The sequence below is a fragment of the Schistocerca gregaria genome, chromosome X (assembly GCF_023897955.1).
Source record: "Schistocerca gregaria isolate iqSchGreg1 chromosome X, iqSchGreg1.2, whole genome shotgun sequence".
Taxonomy (NCBI): Eukaryota; Metazoa; Arthropoda; class Insecta; order Orthoptera; family Acrididae; genus Schistocerca; species Schistocerca gregaria.
In genome coordinates, this window is record NC_064931.1 from 765,725,192 (window position 1) to 765,745,706 (window position 20,515).

The 20,515-nt window shown below is 42.5% G+C and overlaps 1 protein-coding gene across 1 annotated transcript in view; it reads right to left on the reverse strand.

Annotated features, from left to right (window-relative positions):
• LOC126298404 (gamma-aminobutyric acid type B receptor subunit 2) overlaps positions 1 to 20,515 on the reverse strand; it is a 1,564,981-nt gene that overhangs the window by 412,061 nt on the left and 1,132,405 nt on the right. The gene's annotated exons all lie outside the window — the stretch shown is intronic.

The following is a 20,515-nucleotide window of genomic DNA, read 5'->3' on the forward strand; positions in this document are numbered from 1 at the left end:
ATATTAATTAAAGTCCAGGGAGAAAAAAAAACTTTGAAGTTAGCCCATGACATTACAATTCTATTGGAGACAGAAAAGGACTTGGAAGAGCAGTTGAACGGGGTGGACAGTCTCTTGAAGAAGAACACAAGATGTACATCAACATAAGCAAACGAATGTAATCAAGAGATACTGAGGGAATTAGATTAGGAGAAACGAGACACTTATAGTAGTAGATAAGGTTTGCTATTTGGGCAGAAAAATAACTGATATTGGTTGAAGTGGAGATGATATATAATGCAGACTGGCAGTGGCAAGAAAAGCGTTTCTGAAGAAGAGACATTTGTTAACGCCGAATATAGACTTGAGTATTAAGAAGTATCTTCTGAAGGTATTTGACTGAAGTGTAGCCATGTATGAACGTGAAACATGGACGATAAACAATTTAGACAGTAAGAGAATAGAAGCTTTTGAAATGTGGTGTCACAGAAGAATGCTGAAAATGAGATGGGTAGAGCATGTAACTAATGAGGAGGTACTGAATAAAACTGGGGAGACAAAAAATTTGTGACACAACCTGACTAGCAGACGAGATCGGTTGATAGGACACATTCTGACATATCAAGAGATCACTAATTTAGTATTGGACTGAAGTTTGGGGGGGGGGGGGGGGCGTTGTAAAAATCGTAGAGGGAGACCAAGAGAAGAATACAGAAAGCAGATTCAGAACCATGTAGGCTGCAGTAGTTATTCGAAGATGATGAGTTGCACATTATAGAATAGCGTGGAGAGCTGCATCAAACCAGTCTACTGACTGGAGAGTACAGCTCTTGCAGCGGTGACATCAGGCAACAGCATCTGAAGTGTAAGGTTTCGTTTAGAGTTTGTGTACTGCTGTGTGGGCAGATGCTACTGTCTCATCAGTGCGAGGTGCTAAATGGCGCGACGCTTTTCTAGGACTTTTTCCCACAGCCACTCCTAACTCGTCTAGTTTGGATAAAGCCACCAGCCAGATTTCGAGGAATGGGGCGCAACATATGAGGCGATCGGAAGCTGTCGCGCTGGTACTGGTTTCGGAGCAATGTCGGACAGGGCACTTACGTCGCAGGTCAAACACCACGTAGATTCACCCAAGATCGACCAGTAGTTCTTCACCCAAGTGATTAATCGGGTTGTCACAGTGACTGACACTGGAGTCGCATTCGGGAGCACCGGGCCTCAAAGCCCGTCCGGTTTTCGTAATTTATGTTTCCCAAATTTTTTTAGAAATTATTTAAGGCAAGTACCAGGACGTTTCCTTTCAAAAGATCATGGTCAATGAACTCCCCCTTCAGCATCCAATCCCAGCTACTAACTTAATGCGTCATCATTGACGAAATATTATCCGTCGACCTCGCTACCGTTCGTGGTTTTTCTCAAAGAGAATGAAAGACTAGCTCACTTAAACTGGAACTCTGCGGAGGCTTACGTAGCAAACGTGGACAGGGGCAATCGCTTTTCTTCACTTTCCATTGGTGATAACATCTGTGGCGTGGCTACTCATGCAAAAACATGCGGCGCGACGCGTGCGTAGGCTTATTACGTGCCATGAATCGGTGGCAGTGACCCGACTCTATGTACCTGCCTTTAGCGATCATTACTACGTCTACAGGCTACTGTAATTTTCTAACTTTCCGTGTGAGAAGAATAAGGAACGCTTTAAAGCTTGGTAACATGTTGCAAGGTGTTATTACATTCCATTACACGTCTTTCATTGTAACAGCAATGCATGTGAATCGTTTTCTTTTTAAGGTTTCGCGGACCTTCAGTTTTAAGACAAAAACCACATCACGCAAAATTATTACAGTTGCTGTATAAAATGTGTTCTGTCCATCTTCTGGAAGGCTGTAAATAGCCTGATAAGCTAGCTAGACTTAAAACGTCAAATTAGTGCATGCACATTATTTCAAAATATTTTAAAGAATTACAGCTACAGATACAATGGTAGATTTTCGCTGTCGGTGTCCTGTTGGACACTGACTGTAGCTTTCAGTGCAATAGTGCTCGTCGTACATCTCCTTCAGTCTCTAATGAAGATTTTCTAACACAGTTTGACATTCTCAGATCTCTTGTCTCGGTGCTCGCAGCAATATCTTACTAACCACATTGAAGGAGAAGGTAATACTCATTCTTTCTTCTCTCTCTGTTTCTCCCAGTACCTGCATCTAGTGATATACTGCCCCTTTCGTAGGACAAACTTTTTAGAATTTGACAAAAATAGTGAAATATTGTAATTATAAATTTTGATTTTATTTTTGAGGTGCCACATCAAAAACATTTTAAACATAATAAATAACGAGCAATTACTGTACAGTACTAAGGGATATAAAATTGCTTGTCTAGGCTGTTGTAAATTTATATTGGTTAGTGAAGGAGAACTAGTTTGACTATATACGAACGTATGTCGAAACGTCGCAAGTCTGACTCCGCATTTGTTTAGCATGTCCTGGATGAAGTTCACAGCTGCCAAGCACAATCCTTTCTCTTCCGCTTGACAAATAAAAGGAGAAAACCTGCTGTAAGCCATTACAATGGTAAAATATTGGCACAGAGTATCCACTCGGTTTTAAATGTTCAGACTCTGCTTGGAATGCTCCTTCTTAACATCCACACAACTATTATTCTTAGCCAAGCCTTCCATAAGATGTCATATTCTAATCAATCACTTGGTTCTGTATCTAATTTAGTTAACGAAATGATTATTAGATGATGATTTTGATTGGTTTGTGGGGCGCTCAACTGCGCAGTTATCAGCGTCCGTACGAATTCCCAACCTTTTTCTCAGTCCAATATCGCCACTTTCATGAATGATTATGAAATGGTGAGGACAACACAAACACCCACTCATCTCGAGGAAGGTGAAAATCCCTGACCCCGCCGGGAATCGAACCCGGACCCCCATGATTATTAGAGTAGATGCACCATATAGCTGCTTATAATAAGTAATCTTTATTTACGATAAACTGTTTCGGCTTTATCGCATTTTCAAGTAACTGCGATTACAATTTTGCGAACACGTATGAATGCCAATGTCATTTATATTAAAGCGGCTGTATTTTACTCACGTCCAGACATTGACAGCCATACCTGTTCTCACCAAAATTGTTATCGCAGGTACTTGAAAATGGCAACAAAGACGAAACAGTCTGTCGTAAATAAAGATTACTTATTATAAGCCTGCCGCGGTGGTCTAGCGGTTCAGGCGCTCAGTCCGGAACTGCGCGACCGCTACGGTGGCAGGTTCGAATCCTGCCTCGGGCATGGATGTATGTGATGACCTTAGGTTAGTTAGGTTTAAGTAGTTCTAAGTTCTAGGGGACTGATGACCACAGATGTTAAGTCCCATAGTGCTCAGAGCCATTTGAACTTATTATAAGCAGCTACTTGGTGCACCTATTGAAATCATCATGTCCTTACAAGACATATGTCATGCTGCTGACCCTAAAGATTGGAACAATAATTTAGTCAATGTAAAGTTGTGTGTTATACTTAATATAAAACAGGTATACCATTTGCCGGCCGGAGTGGCCGAGCGGTTCTAGGAGCTACAGTCTGGAACCGCGCGACCGCGACAGTCTCAGGTTCGAATCCTGCCTCGGGCATGGATGTGTGTGATGTTCTTAGGTTAGTTAGGTTTAAGTAGTTCTAAGTTCTAGGGGACTGATGACCACAGATGTTAAGTCCCATAGTGCTCAGAGCCATTTGAACTTATTATAAGCAGCTACTTGGTGCACCTATTGAAATCATCATGTCCTTACAAGACATATGTCATGCTGCTGACCCTAAAGATTGGAACAATAATTTAGTCAATGTAAAGTTGTGTGTTATACTTAATATAAAACAGGTATACCATTTGCCGGCCGGAGTGGCCGAGCGGTTCTAGGAGCTACAGTCTGGAACCGCGCGACCGCGACAGTCTCAGGTTCGAATCCTGCCTCGGGCATGGATGTGTGTGATGTTCTTAGGTTAGTTAGGTTTAAGTAGTTCTAAGTTCTAGGGGACTGATGACCTCAGAAGTTAAGTCCCATAGTGCTAAGAGCCATTTGAACCATTAGTAATACCATTTACGTCTTAAAACAGTCGGTAATTCTTCAATTATAGTTTTCATTTGTAGCTATTGCAAAAACTTAGGATACTATAAATTTGTTTCACTCACGCATCCCGTTTCCTATGTCCCTTTAGATTTATTGCTGCAGAGTTAGAAAGTTTTCTGCTGTATAACGCTTCCATAATGCGACATAATATTTATATCGCAAGTTACAGCGACACGACTTTTATCTGTTCATCTTCAGCATTGCTTACCAATATCCTATCGTCTCTGACGACACTAGCCAGTCGTTCGATGATGGTTTTATAGGCGGAACCAATTTACACCAAAAATAAGCAATAAATTACTTCAGTGTTTGAAGGTAATGAGAAAAGCCGTCGATAAAAACGTTATCTTTCTGGTTTACCCTGCAGTCCTGGTAATATGTATCTTTAGTTGACCATTAACGGACTGTGGATTCAAGCTATGACCACAACAGCGGTCTCTGCCTCAATCAGTAACACCAGCTGTTCCTTTCGTCCCAAATTTTGAAGGAAAACCTGAAAGCGACATGCACCGCAAAAAGGAATGCCATGGGTAAGTAAAGTTAACGAAGCACGAGACTAGATCGGTGAAGTGCGCAAAACTGATGGGGTACTATTTGAGAAGTTTTGATATGAAACTTGCGACAGATGAAAAAGCGCTTTTTGTTGCAGTGCATTTAGTTGAGAGCTATCTAAGAATATTACGAGTAACGGCTTAAAAATAGTACTGATGTACGAAGGCGATATTTTTTAGACAAATGATGCTTTACAATGAATGAAAAGGTTTTAGCAAAGTGGCAAAATACATTTTTCGAAAAGATCACTTCGACACCTGAAGAGTTGTAAAAGAATTAATAACAGCACCCAGACAATATTAAATTCTCTAGTGCAGTGGTTCGCAACCTGGGGGTAGTTACCCCGTGAGTGGTAAAATGAAATTTTCTGGAGGGTAAAAACAAAAGGTTCAGTTGTGTTCCGGTCACGAAACTAAATTATTTTTAAAAGATTATTACCTCCATCACTTCTCATAAGCTGTAATAACGATCACATAAATTTCTAATAGATAAATTTGGTTTTTGAATACTGGCATTAACGTATGACACAATGTGGTGGATGTTATAGCTTGTGAAACGAATGTGTCAACAACATCATCTTCACATAGTCTACCCATTACATAGATGTTCGGTACTTTGTGCCACCATTCTATGACAGCCAGATTCAGTCAGAAACATCGTTTATGATTAAATACCTCATGAAAATGGTTTCTCCGAGTTTTAGGTAGTTCTAGCAATGGATCAGAAATTTATATTATTTACTTCGCAGCAGATAAATGAAGTAATTGGCAGCGCGATACAGCTATAACCATGTAATAGCTACTACATTGCCTGGAGCCTACAATATGTCATCATTATTATTACTATTATTATAATTGGTGGCGATGGTTAGACACAAAAGGGTTGCGAGTCTCCAGTCTTCCAATTTCTGCGCATCAGGATTAAGTTCTCCAGCAATCAAGTGGTTTACAAACAATAAATGTAGAGTCCACATTTTAACTTGTTTAATTTTAAATGGGGCTACAGGGTCGGGATGAAGAAGTAGTCATTAGCCAGAGGAATGCTGCAGATGTTTTGTAACAATTGTCTACCCTCAATGTCAACCGTTAGCTTTCTTCTTTCAGCAGGTCTTTTGTCGTTTTAAAAGTCAAAATGTTCAAAGAAAATTCTTTCTCATTCTACAGTTTACTTAGGCGTTAATGTCGACGATGGGGCTAACATCTAGTTACATCCACGGGTAACGGTCTCAGAAAGGTTGGGAACCATTGCTCTAGTGTAATTTATGATTTTATTAAACTTACCATGAACAATTAACTGTAATAAGTCTATTGACATAGAGGAGGGGAAGTAAAGGGAGAGGTTTGGTGCGAAATTGTGTCTTCCAGCAGCACAGGGCACTGTGGTGATGTGATAAATCTAACTATAAATTATACGGTTTAATTATATTTCGGTTGCGACGTGATATTTACTGAAATTAATACTCGATGTCCTGCGGAATATTCCGTAGTTAATTGAAAATGTCACTCATCCACTGTATATAACAACCCAAACTGTAAAAGGATATTCAAGAATATAGAGAACGCACTGTAAGCAAATAATGTGTGGCTATCAGTTGCCCCGATGAAAATTCAAAGGTAGATTTAATTACTAGAGCTAGACAATAACAAGCCTGTAATTCAGCTCTGACACTGTTTACCAATATATAACCGTGGCAGTGGCAGCGGCTAAGAATATTTTTTCTTTCCTCTACTTTAATAAACGGAAAATTAACAACCATTTGTTCTCCGACGAGGTCAGAAACTGCCAAAGTAATGACTAAAAGCAATGTAGGGGTTGAAATCTTCACAAAACCATGACTCCTTTCAGAGCGATGTGTGCAGGCTGAATACAAAAATTTACAACAGAAAATTAGTAGAAAATAGGCAAGTTTGAGTGTTTAACGAGCTCAGAGTGAAAAGAAATTTACCTAACCAAATACATACATGTGTGGCAAGGCCAATGATTACACTTTATTATGATCAACCGCTTTCTACAATATAAGTGTAGAGGCAAAACTGACGTTTTCATAGTATCAAGTAATAGAAATGAAGTGAGATTCAAAGCCTGCAATGGCGATTTTGAACACTAGTGTCAAACCGCCGTACCACAATTACTACTCATCTACAGTAACCGTAGATCACAAGGATAGAGGTACACTGTTGTAAGCAGTTTTGGGAGACAGAAGTACAGATTAATTCGAGTGAAAAAATTCCGATAAATGTGTAGATGTAAACACTTGTTGAAGTTAACAGATGCAGTTGCCACCCCAACACAGCAGGGAACCTCCAACTTGCTGCTCTCGCTGGACAGTGTGTCTAAGGCATTCAATCTGACAGGGTTGCCTCCAAACATGTCTCCGACGGTTGTCTGGTTGAAGGCATATGCGGTAAAGAGAACGTGATGCCAATCCTGAGCGTTCCATTCGGCATGTTGTTGGGCCCATGTGTACCACTCTGCATGGTGTCGTGGTTTGCAAAGATGGACCTCGCCATGGACGTCGGGAGTGAAATTGCGCATCATGCATACTATTGCGTACAGTTTGAGTCGTAACAGATGCACGAAAAGCATTATTCAATATGGTGGCGTGGCTGTCAGGGTTCCTCCGAGCCATAATCCGCAGGTAGTGGTCATCCACTGCAGTAGTAGCCATTGGGCGGACTGAGGGAGGCATATCATCGACAGTTCCTGTCTCTCTGTATCTCCTCCCTTCCTGGCACAAAGTAACAATGCGGACGCAATCGACCCGTGGTATTGACCGTCTAGGCATGGTTGAACTGCAGACAACACGAGCCGTGTACCTCCTTCCTGGTGGAATGACTGGAACTGATCGGCTGTCGGACCCCCTCCGTCTAATAGGCGCTGTTCATGCATGGTTGTTTACATCTTTTGACGAGTTTAGTGACATCTCTGAACAGTCAAAGGGACTGTGTCTGTGATACAATATGCACAGTCAACGTCTATCTTCAGGAGTTCTGGGAACCGGGCTGATGCGAAACTTTTTTTGATGTGTGTAGTTGAATGACGCTGGGCTACTTTTCAGGTGCGTAGACTGTCGGACGAATCACCCCAATCCCGAAACCTGATAAATACCTTAAACTACCGACTAACCACCGCCCTATCAGCCTACTTGCCACCTTATCGAAGTTGCTGGAACGACTCATTTTGCTCCTCATGAGACCATTTATCAACGAGCAGGACTTCTGCGAGGTACAGAGTACATCGCCTGTAGTATCAATGTTTCTAATCACACAGCTACCATATTTTTAGATATAGAGAAAGCTTATGGCCGTGTGTCACTGATAAGCCCTTGATCTAACTGCAAAGTCTGTAAACCTTGCCTGACTATTGTCTGCGTATAATTGGCAGTTTTCTCCAACACTGGCAGATAATGGTTCTACAGGAAAATCTCCCACTGGGCTAGGTCTTAACCACAGCTCTTTTCATCGTTGCCCGGTAGCCGGCGGCTTACTGCAGCAATGGGGAGACTGCAGCGTCAACTCACGCTGGGCATTAGATAATCACATCCGACTCAACGCCGACAAAACTAAGGCTGTCCTCTTCTCTTACAAACGCTCCAACTTGCAGGACAGGCCTACTCTTCAACATCAGGAACTTGCAGAGATGAACCAAGTAAAGTACAGAAGAGTGACCCTGGATAACAAACTCCTTTTCAAACGTCATATCCACAACAAGAGGATTCAACTGTTACTCCTTCTACACCAATTATAGCCATTTGAGCAGTGGCCAGATGAATGTTCCAAAGAAGCTTCGGGTATATAAAGCGATTGTTTTACCTGCACTTCTTTGTGGCTGCTTCACATGAGGAACTAACAGCCCGTCCAATCTTCAGCCGCTACAAGTAGTTGAAAACACATGCCTCCGCCTCATCTTAAGAGCTCCAAGATGAGCCCAAATTGCCTACCTTTAAGCCGAACTGAACATCCTAAGCATCTCTGATCACATCACATCTGCAACGCAGAAACTCCTCCACAGGATTGATTAACTCAGGCTCACTACCCGACACCTAGAACAGACTGGTTCTATCGCTCCACAACAATGGCACCAAGAGCGGGTCCCTCGTGCAATCATCAAAGCGCTCAGTAACTGGATCCAACGAAAACCAGCACCTTTAGTAGGGTCACGGGCTACGAGATCTGCCCCCTGCTTACGTCTGACCAGAGCTTGAATAAATCCCTATACCCACACATTCCAGAAGTCAGATGTGTCACATTCAAGTGCGAAACACCACTGTAAAGTGACTGATCTTCGGAAACCTTACATTTGATTAATTGCTGAATAATTAAAACTATGGTGTTGCTGAAGAAACCTGAGCTGAATTCAACCTTTTTAGACATAAGTATGCTAAGCATTTGTAGGAAAATGAAATTATTTAAAAGAATAGTGTACCTATCCGCACAACATATGGAGAGAGGTGGTGCAGTCGGCGGAAAGTGAAAGGCGCGACGCCTACGTGATAAATCCACAAGGCGGGAGAGGCCTCAAGGAAACGTCGGTAGGCCAGAAGGCGAAAAAAGGTGAACGACGAAAACAGCATGAGGCGTTGGAATGGTTGAGCGTGAGACTAAATTCGGCGAGTGACATGAGAGTGTTGTGGCAATACTGTGATACTTGACAGTTTTGTAAAGAATACTGAGGGCATAAGACAGGCCTGACTATTGGGTGAGAACATTTTCTTACATTTTTGCAAAGTGCTGGACAGACTGAGTGACTACGGTACAACGCATGGTACAAGTATATGGTAACGAATGGTGGAAAAAAGTAGAATAATAAGTGCTAACGGAAAAATAAAGAATCTTAGGTGCATTATTTTCTTGAACCATTAACGTATAAATTAACTTCAAGGACGGATCGACGCACTCATCCTGAGCACACGGTCATCTTACAGATAACGAAAGAAGATTTTGAGCGTGCATAGCAAGTGAATTCTACCGAGGTAAAGGGTCAGGAATTTCAGTGATCAGAATTAAGAGTTTGCATGCAACAGATTCTTTCAATAACACTTTTATGGCAGTCAGTGCCTAAACAGTTTTATCCTCTTTATTAAGTAACATGACGTGGTATCTGGTTTCACAGGCCAGAATTGCAACGGGCACAAACTATAAAGGTTGTAGTAACAAACGTCCACCAATGAAGGGACGGAGTCTATGGCATCATGGTATATTCATTACACGCGTGTAAGTATTCCAGTGCACTGCCCACTGTTGTGGTTGGCAGGAGAGCCAACACCGTGTTACTAGAGGAGGCCGAAATGCACGCGTTTTAGCTCACGCAGGCTGGCATGAGGTCTGGAACAGGACAAGGAAATTAGAATTTAGAAAATCGGACGTAGCTGGAGGAATACTTAACTTTAATCCGTTAACGATGGACGTCGCTTATGACGGTACATGATTCGCAATATCAATAGTAACTGAATATGGCGCCTTGCTAGGTCGTAGCAAATGACATAGCTGAAGGCTATGCTAAACTATTTTCTCGGCAAATGAGGGCGTATTTAATCAGTGAACCATCGCTAGCGAAGTCGGCTGTACAACTGGGGCGAGTGCTAGGAAGTCTCTCTAGACCTGCCGTGTGGCGGCGCTCGGTCTGCATTCACTGATAGTGGCGACACGCGGGTGCGACGTATACTAACGGACCGCGGCCGGTTTAAGGGCTACCACCTAGCAAGTGTGGTGTTTGGCGGTGACACCACACCCACTCTTCGCTGGTATCGTTTCATGTCATTGGAACTTCATTGATTTCATCCCTCCTGTCGATTCCTTTTATTTAATTAACACATATTGTGTAACAAAATGAGACATAAAACCTCGAAAAGAGTCGTGAGGACAAAGTGCGGATATCATCGAACATCCACGTCGTGGTGTATGTTGGGACAACTACTGTTATTGTATCTTACGTATAGTAAGATGACATCATAAACTGTTTTTCTGGTTTTTATTATATGAAGCCGATTTCGGCACTGATGCTGTGGGCGATAACAAGTTTAGTGGGCGCCGATATTTGTGGACCTTCTGCAGAGGGTGTAAAGGTGATTTCCGGTATCAGCGTGCTCTTTCAATCGTAGAGATACCTAAAGATTGTGTGTTGTAACACCGAAAGCAATTGCACATGAATAAAACCAGTACATAGAGCTGATGGTGTTATCTGAACTACATATAAGAAATTGAGAATAGGGATACATGTTCAGAAACGTGATTCAACCATGTTGTAGTCACCATCGCTTTGTTAGCGGGATGCTGTCATGCCCATTGCGAGTACTCCCGCTTGTGGTCCTTTAGTATGACCTAGCGACATATGTTTTCCCCTTTACGTTGGCGATCTGTAGCGTGGCTGAATAACGTATCCTCAGTTTATTCCTCATTACACCCTCGAAATTTGCACCTGTTGTGTTGCGACCCCCTGTATACCGCTTTTATTGCATGTCCATGAGTCGCTTTCACAACCTTTGCACGTGATGACGTTCCGCTTTTCATGGCAGTAAATTGGTAACAATGTAGCAGTTTGCACAACTTGGAAGACAACGGACCGCAAGTTACGGATGTATTTTTTTCCGTTGCGAGGTGTATACTTACGTTAGTTCCTCAGCATGTTGATACTCGGGTAATATTTTAGTCGATGTATTCGGACATGTTGATGTGCAGTGTGACCAAATATAAATACGTCACAGTGTCACTCTTTCTTCATCAGATCAGGGCAGTAGTGACAACTTCCATCAGTCAGTTGAGAAACTTGTTTCCCGAGTTGCCACACAACACTGCCTTGGATGAGGATCCTAAGTTTTTTTAACCATTGAAGACATGCGCCAATCTCCGAGGGTACTGACTGCGCGCAACGCGCAGCTGTATAGAGTGCTGTGATCTTGAGGGACGGCTTTTTTGAGTACATGCTTTAAAAGAACAGAACAAGTACATGATTCGACCTACTCCTATATGTACATCTTACTCCACAAGACATCCAACGGTGAGGCAGAGGGTACATCTGGTACCAATAACTGATCTCACCTTCACTTTTCTTCTCGCGAATGACGCGTGGGAAGAATCAGTGTTGATAAGCCTCAGTATTAGCTCTAATTTCTCGAATTTTCTCATGATGGTCATTTCGAGATATGTATGTGGGAGGAAGTAATATGTTTCCCGAATCTTCCCGGAAAGTGCTCTCTCGAAATTTCAATAGTAAACCTCTTCGTGATGCACAACGCCTCTCTTGTAGCAACTGCCACTGGACTTTGTTGAACATCTGAGTTACGCACACATTCCGTGATGAAACGCACCGCTCTTCTTTGACTCTTCTTTATCCTACCCCGTAAGGATGACAGATTAATGAACAATACTCAAGAATCTATCGGACAAGCGCCTTTAAGCCACTTCCTTCGTCGATGAGTTACATTTCGTTAAAATTCTTCCTATGAACCTCAGTCTGGCATCTGATTCTCCTAGTATTTGATTTATGCGTTCATTTCTTCATGGTCGCTCTGGATAGTTACTCCTAGATATTTTACGGTAGATACTGTTTCCAGCAGTATTTCATCGTTAGTGTAGTTGCAGCGTAGTGGACTTCTTTACCTATGTATGCGCAGTGTGTTATATTTATTGACGTTCAGGATCAACTGCTAGAGCCTGAATAATTCATCAGTCCTGTATAGGTCGTCCTGTCTTCTGGCGTTGCTACTTTCTTTTAGACAACCGTATCATCTGCGAACTGTCTTAAAGAGCTTGTGACGTTTTCTATTACATAATTGCTATACATTGTAAGTAGTAACGTTCCTCCACACTTCCTTGGGGCAATGCCGAAATTACCTTTACACATGTCGATTTTGTTCCATTAAGAGCTATTTGTTGAGTTCTATCTGCAAGGAAGTCTTGAATCCAGTCGCAAATGTGGTCCGATACTAGGTAAGCTCGTATTTTTTCCACTGAATGGCAATGCGGGACGATGTAAAATGCCTTCCTGGAGTCTAGTATCATAGCATTAACATGAGCGCCGTCGGCTACAGTGCTAAGAATCTCATGGAGGAACAGAGCGAGTAAAGTTTCACATGGAAGCCACGTTGACTTTTATTAAGGAAATTTTCGTTCTCCAAAAACGTCATAATACACGAACATGAAACATGTTCCACAATAGTGCAACAGAGTGACGTCAGCGATATAGCCCAAAAACTGTGTGTCTGTCCTACGACCCTTCTTGAGAAAGGTACCCTTCGTTGCTCTAGCGATAGACGATAAACTGCTGCTAGAAGCTGAGCAAGTTGTTTCGCGTAAGTTTTACAGGCATCTTATCTGGTTCTGATGTCTTTACACTACTAAGCGATTGTAGTTGCTTTTCTGTTCTGCGATAGGTTATCTCAATATCTCTCATTCTAACATTCATAGCATGCTTGAAAGGAGTGGACATAGTACGAGCTTCCGCTGCGGAAACTATTTCGGAAGACCGAACTAAGTATTTCGGCCCTCTCTGTGTTATCTTCCGTTTCGGTATCGGTATGATCATTGAGTGACTGAATACAGGATTGCGAACCGCTTATTGACTTTATGTAAGACCAAAACACACAAAAATTTTTAGTCAAATCAGTTAACAAAATTTTACTTCAAAGTTATTGAACGCTAGTCTCGTTGCTATCCTTACGCTCATTTTCGTTTCGTTGGGCTTTTGTTTCTCAGCTAGGTTTTGACTTTAAACGATGGCCTGTTACTTCCAACGCACAGATCGAACTAATATGGCACAGCTGTGTAATAAACCCACCGTAGGCGGAATGCCATAAAACCTTTACCCTATGGGAAAAAAGTGATACAGATTTTCACTTTAGCACTAATAAATGGTTGCCTCAACTTTTCTTTCCAAATAATATTTTCTCCTTTTTGACATTTGGTTTACAAGCATTTCTCGTTTTTAGTTTGAGTGTCATACTTGGCATATTGACTCGCTATGTCTCTGTTTACTGTGAGCTTTCAAGCCTTACCAAAAGACATTTACTTTTGGCAGTTCTCAGAGAAGGTTGAGTGATGCACCTAGAAGACGTGTACAGTATAAGCTCCGTAGCTCATGTGAAATGAAACACAGTACATTTCAATTTATAAAATTTTCAGACAGTGGCTCTAAGAAAATCGAGGTGCTCGCGAAATCATATTAGTTAACGTCATTTTTGTCAAAACAACACCTTTGTGGTAGTGTTGAGACTTCAGCTTTATATAAAGCTGTGATTAAGAAAAGAATGACCGTACAAATTCTCACAGAATTCTGAAGTTCTCATTAATATGTTGATTTGGTTAAGGCTTGACCTTCGGTAGTGGCCGTATATCTACTGTCTAAAACCGCGCCAACACCACAGGAAAATCGAGCGCGTTCCCTCACATCTAACAAGATTCCATGACGCAATTTGCTTTGGCCCCAGGGTAGCAGCTTAGCAGCTTCCCGGAATTAACCTGAGTTGATTAAAGAGCTGCGGTGAGTACCGAATATAGCACTACTCCTCTTGGTTACGAACTTCATGTCTTATTAGCACGACACTTCATGCAACATCAGGTGAATCTGTTCTCGAATCCATTGGAGAGCTTCATGTCAAAACTGACACAAAACATGAGCAGTTAGCCTACAGAGGGGATATTATACAGGAGGAACGCTAGTCTTTGAAACCTGTCATGAATAAAAACGTTGCTGAAGGGCGGTGTAAGTGTTTCAGACAACTGTAGTAGAAATGATGGGATGATTCAGCAGAAGTGTGCAGTATACACGATTGTCTGAATATATCGGGGGCATTATTTTGAGATTAAAAGAATCTGGGAACTGAAAGATTCTCTAGAAAGGCCGAGCTACTCCAGTGGTGCTAACTACCGGCAACATCCGATTCTAGGCGAGGTAAATCTGATCACAAAAACTACGTATTTGAGACTGGATGAACATAGAAGGCCTTTCCATCATCGGACTAAGCAAAGATTAAATCATCAATCAGCGAAAGTATTGGTATCCTCTTATAATACACGATTCTCAAACTTACTGGCAGGTTCTTCTACAACTGACAGGAATTTCACTGAACGATGATGAACTATTATAAGCAGTCGCTTACAACACCTAGCCATGCCACTGACACTCACCATGAATCATTCGAATAGTTAGTGAAACCAAAAGAATTTATCAGTGTCTGACAACAGAAATATCGCAATCAGTCTGAGGGATGGTACTTTAACGCCTTCAGAATGTTTCAGAGCTTTAGTAAGTAATATGAACCGAGTTTCTCGACAATATGAGGAAAATTCAAACTGTCAGCGCATCTCATTAGGACAAGCCAAGATAGTCGATGATATTAGAATTAAAAACAGTCTTGGTTGCAGTTTGTTCTTTTATTAACAACATTTTTCACCTTCGTGAGAAATCTTCAGATTATTTGTGAGGATAACAAAATAAGCAAAAATTAGGGTACGTTCCAAGTTAATTCACTAAATGTGAATAAGTTATTGACCTTAAAAATTTCCTTCAACAACATATTAAAAACAATAGAACAACACTGTGTTAGACTGAAGCACACTCGTCGAATCAGATAAACCCACAGGGACCTAGTCAAAAACAACTAATGTAATATCGTGTAAGCGCGCGATAGAATGATAAATAAATAATCAAAATGGACGAGCTAGACCGCAAGAAAATCGTACTGAAAGGCCAGGATGGTGCAGTGGTAGGGCCACACATATGAAAACAATGTACAGGGTGGTAGCCAATCAAGCAGTAATTACAGATTTGATTTAAAAAAATTATCTCAAAGCACCAGTGAAATATTTACAAATTTTCTCCCAGAGCGCCTTCCGCTGTACGTACGTGACACAAGTTGCCTGCCTTTCAGAACCGAGGCACTTCTGTCCAATTAAAGCTGCTGACAAGAGACGCCTTGAGCCCTCTGCTGAACTCGCTAGCAAATTCACGCCATCGGGTTTGGCCAATAGCTTGCGTGGGATACAGGTCACGTATGTGGAGGCTGGAGGATTCTGTAGAGCAGAACACAGTTGCTTCTCTCTCTTGTGATCTAGGTCTCGAGCAGAACAGACGTCCTTCTTGAGAGGCAGAGCCTCTGGGTCCGCGCTCAGTGACCGTTCACCAACATAACTTAACATGAACCGCCTCATCATCCGTTACCCACTTATTTAGGTGTTCGTCCTCCTAGACTGTCCTAAACCTGGTAACTTCCTCCCTAGGAGCGCCCCTTGTATGCCATACATTGAAATATATTCTCTTTGTTTTACCTAATTTTCTGTTCTATCATTTAACGACAGCCCTGAATGCGCACTCACAAGCCCTGACTGCTAGACCTTCTGCACATTGTGTTCATAAGCCGGATATAACAACTTCTTCCATCTCCTTGCCCTCATACAATAATACACAGACTACGGCCGTAACTTCACAGTAGTAACGTCAAATAGACACACAGGCGAGAAATGGAATGAGGCTTGGATACAATATCTGCAGACGACGTACATAAGTCGCTCTCTAAGCAGTTTCATGACCGTCGACATATTTAATGCGTACAAAAAAGATCTAAATGTACCGACGGTTACATAAATGCTTCGAGCGCCACCTCTGTACGTCCTCTGCAGACATTGTATGAAAGCCTCATTCCATTGCTCGGCTGTGTGCCCGCTTGTGATCCCCGCCGTGCAGTTACAACGGCAGCACTGTGTATTATGTTTGCGCCCGCTACTACACTTTTATTAAGAACTGTCTCGTTCATTTTGATTATTTATTTAGCATTCTAACTCGCAGTTACACATTACATTAGTTGTCTCGACTAGGTCTCTGCGGGCTCATCTGGTTCGATGCGTGGTTCGCTTTAGCACGTAGCTGTTTCAGGTTTTTTAAAATGTCGGACAAAAGAAAGATCTCGGCGGGTCCACCTGATTCGACAACAGCTTCAGTCTAGCACAGAGCCATTAATTGCTTTTTAATAGTTGTTAAATGGAAGTTTTGAAGTAAGTAATTATAACTTATTCACATTTAGAATCGTGTAAGCTTGGACCATACCCAATTTTTTTCCTTATTTTGTTATTATTATACTGGGTGATTATAACTAGACTTTCCCTATTTAACAAGCTATGACACGGAAACTAAGTACCGTACGAGGACTAAACTTGGTAGCATTAATGCCAAGGACATGGGGAAGAGGAACAATGTAGAATCAATTCAACTGAAACACTTTTAATTTGCAGCTATGGTACAGCATGCCATTACGCACTGGTACCATTACTGCTGCAAAAGGGGCTCAATTGGGCGCCCACCAGTGTCCAGAAAAGTCTGAAAACGCAGGATTGCATTCTGCGCAGCAGAACGAAGCATGTCCGTAGGTAAGCTGCTTGTCTCTCTTGATATGGTACTTTGAGATTAGCACATGTGTGAAAGTTCCCCTAGTAAACCCTGTCCTTCAGATAGACCCACAACCAGAAATCACAGGGAGTGAGATCGCCGGCCGGTGTGGCCGAGCGGTTCAGGGCGCTACAGTCGCAGGTTGGAATCCTGCCTCGGGCATGTATGTTTGTGATGTACTTAGTTAGGTTTAAGTAGTTACACGTTCTAGGGGACTGTTGACCTCAGATGTTAAGTCCCATAGTGCTCAGAGCCATTTGAATCATTTGGAGTGAGATCAGGTGATCGTGCCGGCCAAGCATTTGGAAACGATCTGCTGATAATCCGGTCGTTTCCAAATGTGTTTCGGAGAAGCAGGTGAACTTCATGTGCGGTGGGGTCCCATCTTGCATGAAAACTATTGAGTTCAATGCGTCTCTCTCCTGTAAGGCGGTTTTGGCATGCTGGCGAAGCATATCGCAGTAACGCTGGCCAGTCACACTGAACATCTTTAGTCCTTGAACGCCAACATGTTCAAAAAAGAATGGGCCAATGTTGGACGTAGCTGTGAACCGACGCCATACGGTGACACGTTCACCATACAGAGGAACTTTATTCACACTGACTGGAGGTGAAGATCCCCAGCTCGACATTTCTGTGTGTTTACCTCACCCGTCAGAGGAACATTAGCTTCGTCTGTCCATAGGATGGTCCAGGGCTAGCCCTCGTCAATTTCAATCCTTGCGAGGAAGCTGAGAACGAAGTCTACACGTCATTGTGCGTCCTATGATGGAAGCTATTGTACGATGAGGATTTTGTGCGGATACCGTTTGAAAATGGTTCGAAGCATCTTCCGTTGAGTGAACCACGAGATGTTCAACTGTCGTGACACACCTCGTGCACTGCCTGACGGTCGGGAACTGAGCCCAGCGTTGTCTGCCATAGCAACAACGATGTCATCAGCCACCTGTGGTGCAACCGGTCGTCGGCCTCTTCCCGGAACAACGCTCTATTCTCCAGTTGATTCAAACTTCATCATGCTCCACACGACAGGTGGAGAAAGGGGACCCTTCCGTAATCCGTGCAGCCGGCGATATTCTTGAAGTACAGCTGCAGCATTATGTTATGATGACGACGAACTAATCGTCGCCAATGTGAATGACTGATGGCCAATGCTAAATAGAAACATATACATCAATATTGTCAGTGAAGTCGATAAGGAGCTGGCTGCATGGTCTGGGTCTACAACTACTAAAATAATTAGAATTCGTTGGTAGAAAATAATATATTGTACTTAACTGGTGGTACAGGAGTCTTCATAGTCAGGAGGAATATAATTAAAAACAGAGAGCTATAGAGGCATCACGTAGGCCATACTTTAACTAAACGCCTTGTTAGAGGTTGCTTCCTATCATCTGAAGCCTATATTACTTTCCTATTTTCCTGCTTGACGTCCCGTTCAAGACTGGCCGAGTGCACGCTAGAGACTTATTGCAAGCCACGGAGCGGCGGTAGTCTCGACTCGCGGGTCCAGTGATACTACTACGGACCGCGGTCGATAACTGCAATCCCCAGCAAGTGTACTATCGAATGTTGATACCACAGTTTAGATAATACAGCTCCTTTTGTCCAAGCTCGTGTTGACATGTCAATAAGTCCACTGCGACTGGTCAGGTGTGTGAAACTATGAATCACGATGACTCATCACGGCAGCTGGTGACTAAGGTTGGAAATGGACGGCGGCCCTGTGACGCATGGAAATCATGCAGCCCATACACTGGACATTAATACTTGGTACTCGTACTATAGTTTCATGTAATAACGTGTTAAATAGGGAAAGTTTAATTATAACCACTGGGTAGATAAACTGACGATTTTCCACGAAGGCGAAACGCGTTGTCAATATAAGAAAAAGTTTTAACCAAGACTGTTTTAATTCAGTTATTCTGCACACAGTTACTGCTCCAGGCGTCCTAGTGAAGTGGAAGAAATTTTAGTAGTCGACAGTAGTTAAGCTACTGCTTTTAGGCAACATACAAAGTGCCGGCCGCGGTGGTCTCGCGGTTCTAGGCGCGCAGTCCGGAACCGTGCGAGTGCTACGGTCGCAGGTTCGAATCCTGCCTCGGGCATGGATGTGTGTGATGTCCTTAGGTTAGTTAGGTTTAAGTAGTTCTAAGTTCTAGGGGACTGATGACCACAGCAGTTGAGTCCCATAGTGCTCAGAGCCATTTGAACCATTTGAACAAACATACAAAGCGTTGTGGAGCAGCCGACAACCAAGCTCAACAGTGAGCAAATCTACGACATATTCCCGATGGGCATGCACCATTTACTTGCACGCATAAACTCCATCAACAGATACTGCTGTGCCAACATTGCATCAGACTGGTTTCTCCGCAAAACTGATCTCATTTATTCAACGAATATCGCAGCTGGACGGTTAGCAAGAAAATAGTTCAACTGGACCAACGAGTAACAATAGTTTTTGTTCAGCGCTATTGGTTGCCAAGGGTGCGTTTCCCGTCGAGTGCCTGAGCCGATGAATCTGCCGTGGATGTTGACCACAGTGCAGTGCGGCAGCGGCTGAGGTTTCAGATCATTTTGTGGCTAAGCCATAAGAAATATTCTGAGTCCAAACGTAATCACCTTGCTGCAACGGAACGTACTTCTCTCCCAGAATTCAGCTCGGACCCTCGAAACCACCGATCATGCGCATCTCACCTCGATCTCTTCCTCAACACATCATGCCCTCAGTGAGTCGAATCGAGGTTACCACGTCGATTCACTCTCAGAAATCAGTTTCACATAGACATCTTCCAAAGAAAATAGTTTCCTATGGGATAGAGGGATGATAAACTTCATGAGAGGTAGGAGGCCTCATGTTGTCTTGGATGAAGAGTCATACCCAAAAACTGAAGTAATATCAGATAACTGATCATATTAAGCTCCAATCATTTCTTGTATTTCTATGTTCTTCAGTCGAACGTCTGGTATAATGCTTCTGTCCACGGTCGTCTATCCTGTGCAAGCCTGTTCGTCTCGCTATAACTACTGAAACCTACTTCCATTTGGACCTGCTAACTATAGTCAGCCTTTGGTCTCCCTCTAAAAGTTTTACCCAGTAATCTTCCATCCATTTGCAAATTGACGATTCATTTATTGCTCAGAATATGCCCCCCTGCGAACAGGAGACCTCTATAGCATCCAGACATTACAAAGAAAGAGTTATGAAATATTTAATAATGTAAGATCCAAGGACAGATTAGAACTGTAGAGGAGATTACAAGCCAAACGTCTGCTATAACGGTTTTTTGTGTATGTAATTAATGAGCTGTAAATCTGATAGGCAAACATCCCGCAAAAAAGCAGTTTTTCGTGCAATTGTGATCCGAGCAACGTGTTGCCAAGGAAAAGGCCGCAGGAGAGGAGGGTGTCATAATTTTTAGATTCCTGGAAATCAGTTTAGGAAAATAGTCCCAAGATGTGGTATTCGT